The following is an 18,471-nucleotide window of genomic DNA, read 5'->3' as shown; positions in this document are numbered from 1 at the left end:
AATTCTCAGAAGGGGACGGGTTTTTATATAAAGTACATATGCAATGCCACAAGAAAGTCAATCCAACTAGAATTTAAATGAATAGTATGCAAAGAAAGATTGATAAACCTCAAGATTTAAAAAAAAAAAAAGCCTAGTACGGATACATTAAAATACATTTTCCTCCCTTCTAGTACCTCTTCCCTTGGGTCTTGTCCTCATGCTTCCCATCACACACAGACACTGACTGCCTTGTTCGTGACCCAGCATATTCCTAAGTAAGGATGCTAACGAGATGCCTTACAGGGCTCTGAATCGGCTACCCCTGTGGGTCTGGTTATAAAACAGCACTTGAGCAGACTCTAGGAAAGTACTAGTTCACCACAGAGATGGTCAAAAATTGCCAATTTTTGATTACTCATGTTTTGATTTTCCAGTTCATAAAAATTATTTGAAAAGTCTATCTGTTTGGGTGATGGATTGCAGTGGACTAGCTATGAAATGCGTGAGAACATGCAGATTCTGAAAAATGTAATATATGCCTGGAAAAACTGTTAAATATTTTGGAAAACATGCCTTCCATACTCTTTTTATGTCTGCTTCTGTGCCAAAAACTCCTGAAGAACCGGAAACGTGGTATTCCAGAACTGTATGAAAGAAATGTACTTTTTTTTAATGAGAAACACCAGCTACCCATCTCAGATAGTTTTATGGACTAGTGGGGTTTCTTCCCTGATTACGCCTGGCCAGGATCACTCAGGGTTATTTGTTAGAGGTCAGGATCATAGTGGCACAACTTGTAGCATAGTTCTACAGTTACTTTGGCCCCCTCAACTGAAGCACATAGCAAACATTTCAGAAACATTTACTCAGAGTAAATCTTTAATGTATGCATCTACAAGCACTTCCTGGCAATGAAATCAAACTGTAGTACAGATGTTGCAGAGCTTCATTTTAAGGTTTCCAGTTGATCACAGAGACTTGTAAAAGCAGAGAACACAGAAACTATTCTTGTAAGAAAGGTCATTGTTTGTATTTTATTAACTTTTTAATTGCTAAACATCTGCCGCTAAATTGGAAGCCCAGGCACAAAGCATGCTGCATTTTGTGTACAAATCAACACAATCTAGTGTAGTAAAAGTCAAGGATGGAATGACACAGCACTCAACTTGGTCCATATGGTATAGGTGGTTGTCATCTTGAGGTGGGTGTTGTGGAAGTTAGATGTGTGCAAACACAGGTAGCAATTTTGAAAATGCAGCCTGGCTATTAAGAGAAGGCTGTGGGTGGTTGTGGTATCAGGGAACCCTCCACAAAACATTTCCAATGCAGATGTTCATGGGTGAGGACCAAGGAGAGCCCGGGTAGGGTGCAGGGCTCTCCTGGGGGCAGAGCAGTACTGCAGTAAAATGAAGGAAGCCAGATTAAACCAACCAGGTCCATCAAGACAGTCATTGGCTGAGACCAGGGAGGAGGGAGGTGGTAGTTCCAGAGGAGGGAGGAGGAAAGAGTCCGTCACACATGGTTTTCAGGCAGAGTGGAGGCAGCAGGAAGCTGTGACAGCAGAGCATGGTGTACCTTCAGAGTAACAAACACTGCCAAACTGCCTGATCAAAGAGGTGCTTAAGTTACACACAGCACAAGGCAACTTTCTGGTCTATAAAGAAATCAGCTAAAGGAGAACCCATCCTCAATCTGTCAGAGGGATTCAGTCAGTGATTATTTCAATGAAGTATTTGATCAAATGACTCAAACTTCCAGGCATTTTGTCAACTGACTGAAAATGAACACCAGACGTCTGCCTACATGCCTGAAGTCACGTACTGAATTAAGCAGTCAAATAAATAAGGGGACTAACAGTTAGTGCACAGTGTGCTCTCAAAAATGAGATTTCTTTCATCCCCTGATGACAAAGATTGGGCTGCCCTTCTTTGAACTGGTGGGGGAGGAAGGACACCCTGTACTTCTTTGCCTGTGTCTGCTTAATTTGTAACTTGTCCAAACCCTCTGCTGAAGGGCAGTGAGGGGGAGGTGTGGGCTGCAGTGTACCCTCTTCTATGTCAGTCAATATACCCTGCCCTGGAACATGAGATGGGGAAAGATGCTCTTCAGGGGCAGGAGAAACAACTTCATCTTCTTCTTGGAGCTTTTCTTGTGCTGCCTTTCTCTCAGAGCAGATTGCATTTACCCACCTGCTGGAGCAAATGTGGGTTGAGTGATTTTCATAGTTTGATTACAGCTTCTGCTTTGAAGTTCTTTTCCTGAGCTGTTTCACCATTCCTTGGTGACCACGTTTAATTAATTCTTGAAAAAAATACGAGGTAGATCTTTGCCAAGTAACTTCTCTCACAGACAAGGTCTTTCAGGGTGTACACTTAGGCCCCTGAGTGGAAACTCAGCTGCTTGCAGCAATATTTTCCATCAGGGCGTATAGGCAGGTTGCACTGTTAAGCACATCACTTCACGCCTGCTTGGGGAATGTGAAGTGCTGTACTGAAAGGCAAGGAGCGAACTAGCACTTTTCCATGCTTGTCTGCTCTGGTGAGCGAAGGGAACTCCAGATCCAAGTTGTCTCTGGAGAGTTACTGATTAACACAAACCTTTCCTGTGCTTCCTCCGGGAGAGGGATGAAGAAAAGAGACTGTCCTTACCGGCACCGCTGGGCCCATCAGGTGCTGCCAGAGCTGATGTGTGCTGCTGGCCCAGTGATGCAGCCTTACAAGAAATTAGAATGTAGAGAGAAGCTTTGCGGCAGATTTCCCAACATGCAGAAATCCAGAAAGGTACTTTGTGGACTGAACGTTTAGGAAAAGGCTTTGCTTATCTAAACATATTCCCATGAATTATTTTGTGCACAGCTTCAAGCAGGAAAAAGCTTGCAGGAACCCTCCATACTCCCAATCCCCCCTTTACTTCAATGCAAGGAAACTGCCTGAGAATCTGTGGTTTTCCAGCTGTTCCACAAGATGTAAAAGTGACCTGCTCTGAGGACTGTAGGCAATTCCCTTCATTGCCAGAGAGAAGCCTCTCACAAATTGCATCCTGTTGGTATTTCTGCAGGGTTCCCTCATACAGAAGGTATCAGAACAGATCTTACTCATCTACATGAGTTACTGCTTCCATTTATTCCAGGCAAGAGGCCTAAGATAAAATGGAAATTAATGTGTTTGTTAACTTCCCTCTCATTTATGTTTGTTAGCTTTTCTTTTATGCACTGTATATATTACACTGAATTAAAATATAATAATAGCTAATCGCAGCCTGGCAGGGATTTTTAATGGATTTAATTTTTCTCTATCATGCTTACATGTAATCTCTAACATTCAGTGTTTTATGGGCTTGTTATCACTCTAGTAGTGCTCGCAGAGCGTGCCTGGAGTGCTTGCAGAGTAACTGTGGGAAATACAAGCTCCCCCAAGACCAACAGGTGCTGGTTCCCGTCCCCAAGCCAAGCAGCACATGTCCTGTGTCTGGATGGCTGATTTAGCATGATTCACGTCATCGGGGCTTTTGTCTTTCCCACAACCACTTTGAGGGAAGGGAGCATTTAATGGAATGACTTACATCGCGTAATCGGTAGGTGGCCTGGAAACACGCTCAGGCTCGGCCCTTGAACTGCCCTTGTCGTGCTGAAGCTGACAGACTGCGTGCTTTTTGTCAAAATGAAAGGTGGCTACCTTTCATTGCGTTGTGACACATTATATACGAAATTATGACATTATTACACGTGAAATAGTAGAACCTGAACGTTGCCTATGTGGATATGAGTGATGTACATGCCAGCTGTGCAGGGAATCAGGACCAGCTGGGGTTCATCACTCTCCCCACACAGGTCCTGCCACTGCCTGGGAGGGAATATTTAGGTTTCACCACTCAGCTTCTTTTTATAAAGCATGAATCCATTGTAATGCTCCAAAATAGTGAAGATTGTTGGTCCGTGCAGTGCAGGAAGCACTGTTGCTATGGTAACCAGCCCTGTATCATTTTTTGTGTGTTTCTGTAATAAAAAACAATATATATATATGTGCATTACTTTTATTAGATTATTGTACCTTCGAAAAGCATTGCTCAGCTTTTTGCCTCGGAATCAACAGTTTAATTTCAGACTGGGTTGGTACCAAAATGATGATCATTATTATTCCAGATGCTTTTTTGGTGGCCTTTGTGAATTTACTGATGGTCCCAGCTCAATAGATAGTGACAGGTGTCTACACTATTAGTGTCTACTACAATTAGCACTAATTGGTACCTCTATTGGCAGCAGAAGTTGGCTAGGGATTTAATGGAGATGAGAGATGAACATGCTCTCTCTGTGTTCTTCCCTTCTTTCCCCAAATATAGAGCAAAATACATCTGAAATAAGTCCTCATGGTCAAAGTAAAGAAGAGAGAAAGTTTCAATATTTATTACTTGGTTAGTTCCTGAGTGGTGGCTTAATGGAAGCATTCAATCTCTGAGACTTCCAATTTGGCACTTTTCAGGTGAAATTTTCATTACTAGCCTAATTTTTTCCAGGTGCACTTCTGCAGCTGCGATGTATTGTGCCATAATTTAGCACCTGCAGTTCTTTCTAACAGCAAGAATTTCCAACCAGAAAAACAAAGGTTGGGTCCAGCCTTGACTTAAATAAATAAAATTTAAAAAGCAACCCTGTCATGAAAAGAGCAACAACAAGCTGTTTTTAAAGAAGGTTTAATCAAGGAAAAGCATTAGTGATACAATACTCCTTGCTGATAAGCCTTAACAAAAAGAGGAAGGAATCTCTGTGTATTGCATTTTAAAGGATTTTTTACAAGACTTTGTTTGCTTAATTGTTATTTCCCTTTGTAGAAAAATCTCCCCATTTGTTAATTTGTTTCTTTTCTTCTTATGCCTAACAAACAGCTCTAACCATGTTAAATTGTTCACTTGTGAGAGGGGAAAGGATTTTTTTATTTATGCCTCTGAAGTTAGTTGAAAGTCTTAGAAACGTGAAATTTATAGCAAGTTCAAAACAGGTGAATTACACTCCAAGCAAGTGTTGGCAGCTCTTTATCTTTTCCTTGTTTTCCATATTTAATTCCACCCTTGAAAGATGGAATATGCATCATTTCCCCATCGTCTCTCTCTGGTTCACATTGAGTGAAGTGTTTTGAATTAATTATGTTAAATTATTAATAGCTCAAGATTTGAAAACATTACAGGATTTGAGTAATGTTTTATCAGGCAGTAGCTGTATGATAATTCTGACGTTTTCATACAGTAGAGTACACTTCCAGCTGATAGGTAAAAATTATGACTATATGCTGGAAGCACTGGATTCAGTTCATTGTGAAGCATAATAAGGTAATGAACGTTTAAGCTGCATATTAGAAAAAAAACCTCTGTTAATGAATAGATTCCAGGAGAAACAATGACAGCAGCATTTCTTAGGTCATGTAAAATGAACAATATAGAAATACAGAATACAAAACAGCTCCATATTGGTGAGGACATGAATGACATAAGAAGTTTTTTCTGCATCTAATTCCTGTGATTCTCTGATACAAAATATTATATAATATATCACCTCTATCTGTCAGTAATTAACTGATGGCTAACTATCAGTTCATTTGTTAGGGAAAAGGAAAAATGCTGTTAACAGTAGGCCCTCAAAACAAGTCACTGAGCTGCTAGAATTATTCTAGCATAAAGGGCCAAATACAAAGTTTATCTTCTGTTAAATCTCCCCGACATTTTAACTAGGGCCATAAAATAAATGATCATCTACATCAAGCTGTATTAATTTCAAGTATTATTTTGAACCTGTTTTATGGCAGTACGACCGTCCGACAGTGTTTAAGGGAGAGGCGAGACAGCTGACAAAAGACCCGAGAATTAGTTCTATAATTATTTGCACAGGGAAAATGGCTTCTTTCAACATTCAGCCCACAGTGTAGTTCTTGATACATTTCATTGGCCTCGCGTAATAAACCCTGTGGAGGAATTAAACAGCCAGGAAATATAGGTTAGACTCACAAGACAGACGCCGGCACTTAGCGCTCATTTCAGGCACCCCCCCTCCCCTGCTCTGCCTCGGGCTCCCCGGCTGCCTGCGCTTCTCCTGGAGGGAGCCGGGGGACCCTCCAACTGGGCAGGGATTGATGCTGCTTCTCAGGAGAGCTGCCCTACCCGGGGCATTTTTCTGGGGTTGGCACGGTTCCTGTTCCTTGCACCAAACAATAAGCGATTACATGGGCTGATGAGAAATGAGAGCAGAGGGGTACCTAATGGTCCTCGAAAAAGTGGGATTTCACCTTGCTCTAATAATTGCAGTCTCCTGGTGGATAAGGTCCTTGGACGGTGGCGTTGGCAGGTGGTAGCTCAGAAACTCTTCTCCCCACTGTTAGGAGAAATGTCAACTGTCCAGCTTGGGCTGTGGCTTCCTTAAGAAGGCAGAGCACCAAAAAGCTGTGTGTGGCTTGTCCTAAATCTTCCCTGTGGATCTAGAGCCACCTGAGTAACAAGCCTTAGTGTGTGAGACAAAATATGTATACATCTGTCTTTATATATCTAACCATAAAGGATTGTATTTCCTAAGGTATTTAGACGTCTGTTGAGTCATGTAACTGCTAGAATGATTTTCAAATGTACCTCGGTAGGTTTGACAGCCCGTTCTTATTTCAAAGAGTTATTTAGACAGCCAGCAAGATTTTCAAAGCGTTTATCTATTTCTCTGAGTATTGCAAATCCACTGAAAACCCATCACGCAGTCTTTTGGGTGGAGAAGCATGATGTAATTCGTATGCATCTATAACATCAAAACACCCATTCACTGGCCATTTTGTAATATATTCTATGAGCCTTGGCATCTGATTCAGTGCTTGCAAAGACTCCTGCAGGACTGGGCTTCACTAAGATGATCTATGTCTCCTCCAAAAGAAGCAAATGCTTTACTCCTCCTCCAGCCAGTAGGTTTTCAGGTTGTTTCACCACTTTTACTCTTGATAGCTGATATTTCCACACTGCCTCCTCTCCTTGCATTGCCTAACCCTCCTGTCTCTTAGGTATGTTAGACTTTTTCCCAGGGAAGCAGCACAAGTCCAGCTTGAGTAGTAGAACCAATGTCTTCTTTTTGACTCCTTAGATTACCTTGTACCCAGACTGGAGCGCAGTAGCCTTTTGCTGACAGCCCAAACAGGTACTTTTGAGGGGGGAAAGAAGGGGAAAATTCTTGCAAGGCCTATAATTAAAATTTGTTGTCATAGTACATGCTGAAATGCAGGGTGCCATCTCTCAGCTCTCTTCCATTTATGCTGTTCTTTCACAGTGTCACAAGTGTTCGTGGTGTAATCAGGATACGGACTGGCAGAACTGAAGCAATCTGCTCTGTAGTTGCCTTTAGTTCAAGCTCTCATTGTCTTGTAATTAGCTGGAGTGAAAGCGGCTCCCCAGCAGCACGCTGCGCACCGTGACATGCTTTGGAACCAGGCGCAGGGCTGGAAATAAAAGCGTTTCGCTCAGGGTGCCAAAGTGCCTACTGTAGGTGCAGCACCGAAATTCGTTTATTATAATCCCTCTTGCCTAATTAATTCCATTGATACATTCACGTTCATCAGAGTTTTGTTGACAGTCTTTAACAAAGACTTTTTCTTTTACCCCTTTTTTTTTTTGTTTAAACTGGAATAGTTTTATTAGCTTGTTTACTTCAGAACAACGTGCCACCTTTGATTAAACTCCATGTGGATTTATAACTATGTCCTCCCCATGTTTCTGTGACCTTTACGGCACATCTGATAAAAATAAAAGGTCATGGATTCCAAAAGAACTGGTTCTAATAATAATGTCAGGCAGGCTCCCCTGAAAGTGTGTGATTTCCCTTCCTCCTTTTCTTCTCTTCTTTTCTTCCTTTCCTCTCTCTCTCTCTTTTTCTGCTTTTTTCAAACTAAGATGAAAATTAACATGAATGAAATTAATGGTTTAATTTTGCAGGAGAAAGTAGAGGGTTTACAGTGCTCCACTGGGGAAAAGGGCTTTTGTCTTTGTTGATGACCTAAACATGCCTGCCAAGGAGAAATATGGTGCCCAGCCTCCCATTGAACTGCTGCAGCAATGGATTGACCATGGCTACTGGTTTGACAGGTGCAATAAATATTAATTAGTGTGCTTGGCTACAGAGGAGTAATGATATACACTGTTTCTCTGAAGCGTTAAATTGTAGTGTTAGTCTTTTATAATTCCTCATCTTCTCAGTCACAACAGGAAAACACTCTGAGTTACATGACTCCCTGTATAGGAAAAGGAATAAAGGCTTATATGTTGCAGTGAATTACAGCATGAGAAAGGCAAGCCTATGCGGGAGAGAGGCAGGACATGCATTTTTGTGGTTTTGAGAAAACATCGTCAGTATTTAAGCCAGCACAAAACAGTTTCAAATAAATTTTTAGTTCTTAGTTGTTAAGGACTAAAACAAAATCATTTGTCTTTCAGCAAACGACTTCGAGGTTAAAATGCAGTTGAAGATGCTTTTCTAACATGCAGTCAGTGTTTAGAGGAAGAGTGTGTAGTAGACACAGGCACTTTTCTGCACGAATCACGTTAATATTAGATGTTAGAAGGACTTCAAATTCTTCCTTGTTTATGTCTCATATATCTGAATTTAAAAGAAATTTCAGTTTTTTAAGAGTAAGCCTAGTTAATCTGCAGCTTTTAAAAAAATCTAGATTTGAACAGGAAAAGTAAAATAGCACCCAGCCATGGGAGCTCCATTACAGTACTAGATTATTAGACAAATGTAACCATTCGTTATGATACACTTAATTATATACACCTAAGGTATAAAGCAGCTGCACTTTTACCAAAAGAATGGGCCATTAATTAAGAATTGGTACTTCTTGTATGTTTTATTATTATTATGGTTCACAATTATGCTTAAACCAGTCATTACACACATTACTGCACTGAAGATCTTGTTTTCTAGTAATATGTGTTTAATATTGTATTACAACTTTACATGGCAGTCTCAGCCTATGTTCCCTCTGCGCTTTTCAAAAGAGAGGCATGAAAGTTGGCAGGTAGTGTCTGCATTTCAATTGGAACTCCTACCTTTCTCTTTACCCTTAACCAAATAAAATAAAGGCTTCAGCTTTTCTGTAGTACAATACAAAAGAGCAAGGAAATAAAAGAGGAAAAATGTGGGTGTTTTCAAGTCTGATGTTTTCTCAAAGCTATAGAACATTTCTTAACATTTTCTAAGTGAAATTGCACTAGAAGCTTAAAGCATTAGGTAGAATCTTTTTATCATTTTATACTGAACTTGGCAAACAGTGATTGAAATGCATGTAATTTTCCTGCTCCAAAATCCTTCATTTTCTAACGAATACAGCAGAGTTTCTTTCCCTTTAGGAACAATAAGGCTTTTCATTGTCAGAAATGTTCGTACTGCCCTACCCTCTCTAAAAGCCATGAGACGGAGGTTGGGAAGAAGCAGGTGGGGGCAATGAGAAAACAAACTCATGCCATTTTAAATACAAAGGTTTCACTCCTTTATATACTGGGAATTACTTCTGCTTGTGGGTGCAGCTTGTCACTTGTCAGCCTGTCTGGATGAGCAATATACACAGAAAGAACAATCCGAGGAAGATGGTCTTCGCTGGATAAACAACAAAGCATTAGTTACCTGGAAGGCAAGAAGACTGGCATGTTTTTTCCCCCAATGACAGTCTATAACAAGCAAATATTTGCTGATAATGTCTGACAATATAGCCACAGGAAGAAGAAGCTGAGGTAATTCTAAGTGGTATCCTTTACTGTCAGAGGGATCTGTGGCTTTCTAAGGTGATTAAACTGTTGGCAGCAAAGCCATTGAGGATGCTAAATAGGAAAGATTTGCTAGTAAAAGACCCACTACTGCCTCAGAGCCTGCTTTCTGTCACACTATCTGTGTGGTTGCAGCAGACAATGAAAAAAGGCTCCTGTTTTCACACAGGTAAGTCCCAAGGAAATCGTGCACTTGGGTTAGTGCTGTCTGTCAGCCTCTGCTCCCTGACAACTTGTGAACCAGTTTTGACAGAGTCTTGGAGATGTAAAAGCATCCTAAACATACCAGGTGTGACCCCAGTGAGGGAAGGACAGGAACGGTGTAGGAGCAGGTCCAACATGTACTGTGCACTGGGGTATTGGAGTGGGAGGGTGGTGGGGAGGCATGGCAGGGAACCTGAAGCTGTAGTGCTCTGTGAGGGAGTGAAAGCTCCCTTGATTTCCAGTCCATGAAACAAGTTATTTTTTTTATAATAGCTAATCAAGAGAGCTTTACAACTACTTTTCTGGACAATCTGCTTCACATCATATTTTCTCTAATGGTCTAAGACCTTCTATAAATTTCAGTCCCCTGAAGATCCCTCACCAGATTGCTGGAGCCCAACGTACCAACCTCTGCACTCAGACTGCCTAGAACATGTCCAGATACCTGCATCCGAGGGAAAAGCAGACCATGTAAACTCATTCATAACAGAATTACCCCACATGAAGGCTCCTCAAAGAATTCCCAGCTGGAAGTGAACAGCTCCATCACTTTCACACTGCCTTAGCAGAGCGACAGAGCAGGAGCCAGGAGCTAGTATCTGGGCTCTGGAATAGCATCTGGCAGAAACCCACAGTTGAGGGTCCTTTGGTGAAGCTCCCTTCATGGCATGAGGAACATGACATCTTTTAAAGGGATTGTGAATTGCCAGAAGGAAGTAACAAGAAACACTTTCTTACAACTTAAAGTTGTTATGACTTTTAATCTCTTTCCTGGGAATTTGTTTAAAACCTGTTGCAAACCCACAAGGTGTACTTGTGTTTGCTCATCTAGGTTTATTTGTGTCTGTGTGTATCACATTCAGGTCTACTGGGGGTATGTCTTGAATAGGTTAATGAAATGCTTTGACGAACACGTAGATGCCCTGTGCAAAATAGGTGTGGGAGGGGGATTCGCGAGCGCACTGATGAGGGAAAGAAGATCTAAGTTTACTTTTGGATGAGGAAGCCTCGCTGGCTGGAGCCGCACGTCTCGCCAGCAGAAGACAGGTGTACTCCACAGGAGAAGCAGAATAAATCTGATTCTGAGCAGCAGCAGCATCATTTTGTATCCACAGCACGTTCGTCCCCGTGTTTGTTTGTGCATCTGTTGTATACTTAGGTCTTTGTACTCCAGCAAGCCTTAAGTTATGTAAGCGGTTGCAAGTCTACACCTAATAGACCATATGTTACAAAATGGCTCTGAGGTGGCAAAATAAGAATGGGCTCAACATGAAGCAGAAAGCTTAACTGTACTAGGAGTGGAGGAATGGAGGGGACATGTAGCAATAAAAAGTAACAAATCCTGCCTTAAGATACATACTGTGAGGCGAGTAGCTTTTCCCATGATAACACAACCCTGTTATTTCCTGATGCTAGGGAAAAAAAAGAAAGAATTGCCACTTGTGTGAATCTCTCTTTCTCTCTTCCTCTCTCCTTTGTCTTCCTCTCCACACATGGGCTTGCTTGATTCACCAGCACTGCCCCTGAAGAAAGACTGTATTAAAAAAGTTAATTTTAAATGCAGTACAGCTTAGTCTTATTTCTTTCAGAAGCAAGTCCTACAGCCAGCGCTTGGCCAGACAGTCTTGTGTCTTCAATTTACATCACTATGTCCTCAATTTACATTACTATGGCTTTTCAGTGGCACAATTCTAGTGATCTATGAGAAACTCAGTGGACGTGTTTCTTAGATGGCTCAGTCCTGACTTTGGAAGTTTTTCATTAAGCAGGACTTTGCCTTTGAACTCGGTGTGAAGGAATGTGTAATTGCAGAATTTTGTAAAGAAAGAAGAGATGTGTTCACTTGGACCTTTGTAGATTATATGGGTGGATGAATTACTGGGTTGTTTGATTCAACCCATCTAAGATAGTTGTGTTCAGCTCCAGGTAGAGTAAGAATCTGTGGTCCCTCCCAGGGCAGGTAAATGGATGGAGAGCAGTTCTTGCTGGGGACGAGCAAATGGAAGTATGTCAGCCAGGCAAAGATGACAGAAGGCTTTCCTCACCACTCTTCTTCCATCCAGGTATCTCACAATACCCAGAAGATATTACATGTCAAACATGTTTGACAAAGGTCAGGATTCTGCCACATTTTATGTAGTGCTTTCTATTCCTGTAAATATCACATGTTTCCTGGATTAATCAAGAACTAGCTGCTTCATCTGTCCACTACTTGCTTCTAACCACTTTAAGGAGAAAGACACATGCACGTATATATATATATTTATATATGTCTCTCTCTGTATGCATATATATGTATGTATGAATATATATAAATACAGTTAATATAATATCATACAGATAGCAAGTAGATCTGCAGATGTTTATGCCGTTTCATGTTGATGTGAACACAGCAGGGAAGCTGTCCATCATGCGGGTCTTTCCATCATAACAGTTGTTCATCAAATCAGAATCTTTTCTTTCATTTATCTCATTAGGAAAAGTCTCTGCCTCCGCTGTGCTCATCACTCAAGAATCCTGCAACTTTGGCTGTTTGAACTCTGAAAACTGCAGCAGAGTCTAACTGAGATATTGCTGCAGGCTGTTTATTTTGGTAAGAGATGGAAAAATCCTAACTCCCCAGCCATGCTGGATGAGGACAAGAGGTCTAGAGCATTACAGTTTGCATTACAGATCTGTGAGACTGTACTCTGAAGAGGCTGACTGCCTAGGCTGGCCCCCCGGATGCTCACTTGTAGCGTGAAGCTACTGGAAGGGCATTCACGGCAACACAGGGCTTTGCATGGGCTGCAAATCCTGCCTGGAAATCTGTGCAAATGCTTAGTTGTCTGTGCCCATTCTGTCTGTGCTGCTTGTGTTGTTCCAGTTAAATAGTATTACTCGAGCTAACTCATTTAATATGGGTTTAAGCATGTCTCTGGAGACTGTAGTCACAGCAGTGTCTGCGGAGCAGAGCAGTCCTAAGGATGTTCACATCTGGGGTTTGGGGTTTCAGTTCTGCTAATGAACAAAAAAGGTCACGAAATGTGAAAAAATTGGGTGGAGATTGGCTGATTTCTCTGCAACTTTTCATCTCCTACATCCTGTCTCTATACCCATTGCTCCTCTGTTCCTACCCTGCCAACTTTCCCCCATGATTCCTTTCCAACCTCTGTCTTTTTAAAAATGAACCCCCCAAGTCACACTTTTTCAATTTTAAATATAACCTTTCTTACTCTTCTATCTCAGGTGGTTCTGAGACATCATAGACTTGTGAAACCAACAACATTTGGTCCCTGCCAATTGTTCCTACCTTCTCCAGGCTGAACTCAGCCCAAAGTGTTAAATCCCCAATGTGGACAGAGAAAATTAGTTGAGCTACCTGAAAAAGGACTGTTGCAAATGGCTTGGCTTCTCTGTAGGGCACAGAAGGGGAAAAGAAAACATCTTCCCTTTACTCCTCACATGATAGATGGTATGAATCTTGCTACAGCAATAAAATATTCTGGCAGCATCTGAAGATGCATTACAGAGTGTATCATTTATTATTTCTTCGTACAGTCATACTTATCATGAGATTATAAAGTTAAATTTATGTATATCATATTTTGAAAATTACCAGAGCCAACTGTGTGGGCTATTTATTCTTGATCTATTAATGAGAGAACTCACTTGGCAGGCACAAAATAAGAAAAGAAAAATATGTTTCAGTCCTTTCGTGGATTCTACATTTTGAAGAGTAGTTACATGCAGAAAAGTTTCAGAGCTTTAATCTTTTTAATCCCCCATCATCTAACACATTACTTTAGAAGGGCAGGAGGGAAGAGATTGCAGCCTGCTCCTGTTGATCACAATCCCCCCCTTAGAAAGCTGGTTCAAACTGTGCAAAGAACAGAATGGCGAGATGAGATTCAGCTCAGAAATGCCTTTCTTTCTCTTGATTTGTACTTTGCCAATGTGTTTGTGAAGTCTTTGTGCATCACACAGACCACCTCCAAGAGGGAACTGTATAATGGAAACAGACACATCTCCATGGATTCCATAATTGGTGATTTACAGGAGGTTTGAATTTATTTGTCCATCCCTGTGTATCATGATAGAGCTTACATAGACCATATGCGATTTAGCTGTGTGCTTTTCTTCTGTCCCTCTTCTCAGTGGCTTTATCCCACAGAAATCCTTCATTATATGATGCAAGATGACTCTGTGCTGCCCTGGTTGATTCTTCAGATAGCCACCAGGCAGTTACTGTTTCTTCCCCTCAAATGCAGGCCCCAAAGGGCCCCTTGGTCCTTCACACACTCAGTGCAAAACTTTCCATGGAATCTAAGCAAGGATACTAGTTGTACTTTTCTCTCTCTCCTTCTCTTGTTCTCAAATTCTTTCAGTTTCTGTGACATATTATACCCACCACTCCTTGAATGATAGCGACTTTCCACCATATCTTACCATCACTCCACAGTTTGAAAACACAGATTCCTGGAGGTCACTGATGAATGAACGGAGTTTAAAAGTTATGTATAAAATCAAGAACTGCTGTTTCTGAAAGGATGGTTTCAGAAGAGTTAATCTAACATTTTGAGAGCATTGCTATTTCTACTCCTTACATCAGTGCTCTTGGAAAACAGCATATGCATTTAACAGAAAATTGAGATACGCAAACAAGACCATATCTTTGGCCCTATCACAATTATTTTAGTTCTATTACTCACTGAATAAGACCATCAGTGTCAGACATTTCTAACAACAAAAAAAGCTCTTGCCAAGAAATTAAGGTGGTTTTTTTTTTAAGAAAGGACTTTTTAAAAGATATTAAAGGAATCCTCATGAACAACAGAATTCACTAAAATGAATAGCTGGGAAATTTTTAATAAACCTTTTCTACTGAAAATTTTGAAACATAACTAATATTATCTGGCCATGGTTTATATTATTGTTTTATTCTATTTAATTTTTTTAAACAAAGTGCTCTATATTCACTTACTATGATATTGTTCCAGTAATACCTGCTGGTTTATTTCTCAGTCAGAAGTGCTCCCAAACTCAATAGTATAATTATATATATAGCTTACAGCCATCATGCAGCTCACATTTTGAGTAAGGGCCTTGTTTACCTTCTCCAGTGTGTTTTCATGTTCAGCTTGGGAACATTTCAGAGACAAAGAAGGAAATTGACTATGGAAAAAGGTTACACTTTGATAATTTTCTGCTGAAATGAAGCCTTCTTGGTCAGAGGGTAGCCAGCTTATAAAAGCCAGTCCACTTATAACCTCATAACATGGTGGGGGATTTGAATGAGCCTTCATAGGAATGAAGGAGCCTGATGGAAAGCCATGAAGGACAGATTTATTTCACAGCACAAGAAGAGAAGGAGAAGGGAGGAGCCCTAAGGATGGATGAAAAGATGCATCTTAAATGCATTAAAAGAATCTGAAGCTTTAGATTGGTAAGAAAAATGAATTGGGGAAAAGTGGGTAGGAGCTTGACTATTTTAGATGTATTTCTTTATTTCTTGTGCAGTCTTGATGTATAAGAGCCATGGGGTGAGAAGTCTCTGCAAAGCCTGTTGGACTTTTTGACTACTGCACATTTGTGGAGAATTAAACAGCAAATGAAAGAGCCTGCAAGGCTTGAACACTGGTAAAATCTTGGGTTAAGAAGTGAAGAGGCTACCAGTGGCCCTGAGAGCAGGGCGGTCACACCCTGGGTCCCTACCTCTGTAAGGGGCAAAAGGGAGCCTGTGCAGAGGAAGCCTGACAAGGGATCAGGAGACAGGGAGCTGCCAAGCACAGTCAAAGCAGGAATCATCATTTCCATTAATTTTATTTGTAAATTCTCCCCAACTGTTAATAGGAATTTTCAGGGGAAGAGAGTTGCCCGACAAACACTGAAAATTGGGAATCTTGTGTGTCATAGAAGAAAACAACAACGGTCTCTCACCCCTATTCAGGTTTTGCTGCCCCTCTCTCTCTGCTCTCTGCCTCTTGCCCCAGCAGGTTGGGGTGACACTCAGACTGTCAGTGGCATCAGACAGCACCACGTTTCAGATCACAGCGGCGACCCTCTGTCTTCTGCTCCTTTTCATGCGTGAATGGAGCCGTGCGATTCTCTCACAGCAAGCCATAAAGAAGCTGAACCACCAGATGGACTGGTCTAGCACCAGTCACGCTGCACTTTTCTAAGGCTCAGGCTTCATCCACTTCTGCCCCCCATCCCACTCCCCCCTTAGGTAGTAGCTTTATGAACTGGAACAAAAATGTGATGAGGCTTTCAAGCCTTCTGACGCTGCAGACCAGGCTCTTTCCTTGCCCGCTGCACATTTTCAGTTGAAGTTTAGCAGCAGTTTTTCAGAGAATGAAGTTTGAGATCCGTGACGTGGACACATTTCAATGGCTTCCGATGGGCAACACATTGCTACTGTGGCAGCAGGGAGATGGGGCGACAAAGAGAAAAGTTGCACTGAGCAAAGAGAGAAGAAGGAGACAGTGAGTTGACAGAATTACTGTCAAAGCTGTTTGAACTAAATAAAAGAAGCAAGCAGAAAAAAGGCAAGGGAGAAGTACCGATTTTTCAAGAGGGAGCCTTGAGAATTGTTAGTAAACCAGGGACTAAGTATCTGCTCTGTTAGCCTAGTGCAGCTGTGGGCACTGGGGATGGCAAAGGCCCCTAAGCAGAGTTCCAGAGAAGGGAGCCAGCTCCCGTGTACAAACGAGGGAAAGGGAGCTGTGGGGCTAGTGCAATAGTGCAAACACTGAGGAAGTGGTGCCCGTACTGACTGTGCCCTCACCTCACCCAGTTACTGCGTGCTACAGAAGAATGGCCTTTTGCGGGGAATAATACCCATCTCAGAGGACAAACCTGGACAAAACATGTTCTCCTGGGGCAGTGGGTTTGCCTGTCTGGAGGCAGGCAGGAGGACTGGAGAGAGCAATTTATTCCTGTAATGTTTTTGCTCTGCCTGATTGGCAGACCAGAGATTAGGCCCGTTCCAATAATTTCTCTGAGAATGCAAATCTTAATTTGCTGTTTGTTAAATGCTTAACTAAAGTCTGAGGTCATTATTTTCCACTCAAACTCTTAAAATAAACACTGTCAGGCATCCATTTGCTTTAGAGAATAGCTCTTCCTGACAGCAGCGGAGATGCAGACAGTTACCTTTTAATACCAGGCTGTGAAAAGCTCACCCCCGGCCCAGCCCCCCGCTTTCATCCGCAGTAAACAGCATAGTCTGTCCTTATTTTTTGCTATGACTCTATTCTGCTTTCTGAGGTGCACGTAATAGCAGAGGGACAGCGTGGGGTGCTTTACGCTATCCATTAAAGAGAGTTTGTGGAGAGAGAGCAGGCAAATTCATTGGGTTTGGGGGTTTGGCAACGACATGGAAAAAAAATTAAGTCATTTTTGGTTTTGATGTAGGCAGACAGGGGTGTGGTACAAGTCAAGGACACGCTCTTGGTTGCAGCTATGGCCCCTCCTGGTGGTGGAAGACAAACAGAGACACCTCGGTCTCCCTGTCGTTTTTTGATGTAGTCTCCACAGATTCCTTCCCTAACAAAACAGGGCAAGCATCTTTCCACGAGGAGCTGTCTGAGCATTTTGATGTGGAGTTTGATGCTTTTTTGAAATCATATCCAAGCTTAAAAGCTTAGTAACCATGTATCTTGCCTTCCCTGCCTGTATTGACAACAATATGAGCCAAATCCTGCGCCAAGGATTTGCACCCCAAAGAAGTGAACAGGACTTCTGCATTTGCCTGGAAAGAAGAAAACAGTACTACGATTATACCTTTTTTTCAATAAAGCTAACAAAAAGCCCTTATATACATTGATTAAAAATTTCTCAATGGTTTTCAGGGCTATAAGTCATGTGTTAGCTATTTCCTACATTTAGGTCAGAACTAAGGTCTGTTTAACATTTTATTCGATATACAAAAGTAACTATGAGCAAGTGTTTTGATAGGAAGGAATAAGACTTTCACTATAGGCAAGCGCAGCATGCCCTGCTAAGCGCTTAGCTAACTTGATATATAGCCCTGTTCAGGAAAAGGGGATTGTCACTAAATTGTTGCCTTATTTTACCCTTCAGTAGGAATAAAATTGGCCTATAAGAATGAAAAATTTTAATACATCTCTATTACAATACACTCTCCTAATTGGTATTGATTTTCCCTGTGGTACCTGAAATGCAAGAAATTATTTCAGCAAGATTTGAGCTAACACAAATGGGAAATGGAGAGAAAGATTGACACCGAAGAACATGGTGGGGAGGGGTAGGTGCTGGCAGAATGTATGGCTTTAGCAGCAAATAAAGAAAATGCTTTTTACAGGGGCAGTAAGTATAAAAAAATCTGAGATTGAAACTGAAATGGTAAATAGCTCTAATAGGAGAGAAATTGAATAAAGTATGGAGTAGTGAAAAAAAAAAATTAAGAGTCTCTAAAGAGGAAGGACATCTTTTCAATGAGGGAGCTAGGTGGACAAGCTTCAGGAATGGATTTAGTTGGGAATGTATCTCATGTCCAGCAAGATTGCA

This window comes from Calidris pugnax, unplaced genomic scaffold (genome assembly GCF_001431845.1).
Source record: "Calidris pugnax isolate Ruff unplaced genomic scaffold, ASM143184v1 scaffold44, whole genome shotgun sequence".
Classification (NCBI taxonomy): domain Eukaryota; kingdom Metazoa; phylum Chordata; class Aves; order Charadriiformes; family Scolopacidae; genus Calidris; species Calidris pugnax.
Note: the sequence above shows the minus strand (reverse complement) of the source record.